Here is a 3,009-nt window from a genome sequence, read left to right on the forward strand (position 1 = left end):
ACCCAAATGTCCATCAGTGACAGATTGGATTAAGAAAATGTGGCACACATACACCATGGAATACTATGCAGCCATAAAAAAGGATGAGTTTGTGTCCTTTGTAGGGACATGGATGTAGCTGGAAACCATCATTCTCAACATACTATGGCAAGTACAAAAAAACCAAACACTGCATGTTCCCACTCATAGGTGTGAACTGAACAATGAGATCACTTGGACTCGGGAAAGGGAACATCACACACCGGAGCCTATCACGGGGAGGGGGGAGGGGGGAAGGATTGCATTGGGAGTTATACCTGATGTAAATGACGAGTTGATGGGTGCTGACGAGTTGATGGGTGCAGCACACCAACACGGCACAGGTATACATATGTAACAAACCTGCAGGTTATCCACATGTACCCTAGAACTTAAAGTATAATAATAATAATAAGAAGAAGAAGAATCATTAATTGTGAATTAGTGCAAGTCATTTAAACTTCTGAGCAGCTTCTCCTCTCATAGGTTGGGAATCATAGATTCTACACCAAGACTCAAGTCTTTTGAGACTTCAGTGAGATAATATATAGGAAAACATATATAGTGTAACATTCTAAACACCTTAATATATTCCTAGGACTTTATCTTTATTTCTTTGAGTCTGCAAAACATTTTCTATGGACTTATTTTATAGCAATTATATTCTTATCCTCTAATTATTTGCATATTATTTTAATTATTTATCTCTACCTCTTAGATTATGAATTCCCTAAAGGAAAGAAAGATGTTTTGTTTAATTTCCATGCCCTATTTTGCACATATCAGGATTTGAAAATATCTGGCAAGCAAGCAGGCTCATTCTCCTGCACATCTGCTATGTATTTATCATCTTTTTCCAATGGGGCTAGGTTACAGAGTTAGTATTTTCTATAAAATGTCCTTCTGTGCAGCCACTGCTTTTACATGACACCTGAAAAAGAAACTTATTTGTCACAATTTATCACTACCTTAATGGCACCAAGGAGACATTTATTGAATCAATGAAGTTATAAAGTATGCCAAACTCAAACTAAGGTCTGTGAATTTGTCTAAATAAAGTGCATGAGCTTCGTTGCAAGCATTTCGTAATCTTTTTTGCTTACTGAAAGGTTTTGCTTACTTCACAGATCTTAGATGTTTCTGGTAAGGACAAGCGTGAATATTAGACTGGGGAAGTGTTAATATAATGGGGTATGATTATCATAATGCTAAAAGGTTTAACTTTCCCCTTCAGACTTTATTTAAAATGTTACAATTATGTCCTTGCAAAATTTACCATTAATCATTATTACAAGACCTGATTTACAATAGAAGGAATTTCAAAGTATTGCAAAAATGATACAAAGAAATTAAGAGCAAATACAGCCAAGGAAAATTTTTGGCACAGCTTCCATTATATGATAATATGACTTAATTCTACCATCACAAATAATTCCGTAGATATTCAATTATTACAGTAATTTTGAGTAACTTTTTTTTAGAAAGAAACTTTAATCTCTATACCTTGTGAGCTAAATTAAAATTGCTTACTAGGGAGACTTTTTTCTGCCAATGCTTACACCACAAAATCAAACTTTGTCCTTATAGTTTAGAACCCTCCTCCAAAGAATATTTCCAGAAGATTACTGGGAGCCATTTTAAAATAATATTATCTCCCAAGAACATCTAAACTAAAATCTAAAAAGTTAAAATGTATCCTTTCTGATTTAACTAGTACAGAATGTATATTAATTTATACAACCCTTTCAATACTTTTGGAGATAAATGTCCATAAGCATACTCATAAGGTTAAATAATTTCAAGGAAAATGTTTTAACTAGCCATAGTAACAATTTCAAAATAATATTATATAATATAGTTATCAAATATATATATTTATATTTTTTCTGCTATAGTTCTACTGGAAACTTTATGTAAAAAACATTAACACTTGGTAACAAACTCAATGTTTTCATCCATAAAGTGGGTATAGTAAAAACACAGAATTTACATTATGTCTTTTAAATAATAACAAGTGTTACAAGGATGTAAAGAAATTGGAATTGTCATAGCTTGCTGATGACAATGTAAAACGTTGCAGTTGTTCCAAAAAGCAGCTTGACAATTCTTTAAGAAATTACTTATAGAGTTACCTTATTACTAAGCAATTCCACTCCTAGACATATAGCCAAGAGAACTGAACAGATATTGAGCACACAAACATTTGTACTGAGCATTCATAACATTACTCATAATAGCCAAAAGGTGGAAACAACCCAGTGTCCATCAACCAATAAATGAATAAACAAAATGGCATAGCTATGAAACAGAACATCATTCAACCAAAAAAAAAAATAAGGTACTGACTCATGCTACAACATGGATGTAGTTTGAAAATGTTATGCTGAGTGACAGAAAGCAGACACAAAAGGCCACATATTGTATGATTCCATGAGTATGAAATGTCTAGAATAGGCAGATCCATGGAGACAAAAATAGATCAGCGGTTGCCAGGAGCTGTAGGGAGGGGAGAATATAAAATAACTGCTAATGGGTATGGGGTTATTAGGGGGTTAAGAAATGTCCTCAAATTACCTAATGACATTGGTTAAGCAGTTTTATGAGTATGGCAAAAAGCACTGAATTCTACTTTTTGGTAAATGTGAATATTATATGTGAATTACATATCACTGAAGAAAGATTCAGTCAGAAGATAGGCATCTAACTACTATTGTCAAAACTCTTCTGTTTCACATAATTAATAAGAACATTCCTTTAGCTAAGTTGTGGTGGCTAGTACAAAATTTTCTTTGATTCATGACACATTTTTAGCTAAAATCAACTCATTGCTTAATTATAGTATTGTTAATATGGATTTTGATTTTTCGTTCCTACAGAAGAAAAATAGAAATGTTCTAAATTAGAAAACTTCTATCCAAGTTGAAATCTGTCTTATATTTTCTATACCAATTTCCACATTTAGATAGTCTCAAACAGAAATTTAAGAAATAC

Source organism: Theropithecus gelada, chromosome 5, assembly GCF_003255815.1.
Source record: "Theropithecus gelada isolate Dixy chromosome 5, Tgel_1.0, whole genome shotgun sequence".
Classification (NCBI taxonomy): Eukaryota; Metazoa; Chordata; class Mammalia; order Primates; family Cercopithecidae; genus Theropithecus; species Theropithecus gelada.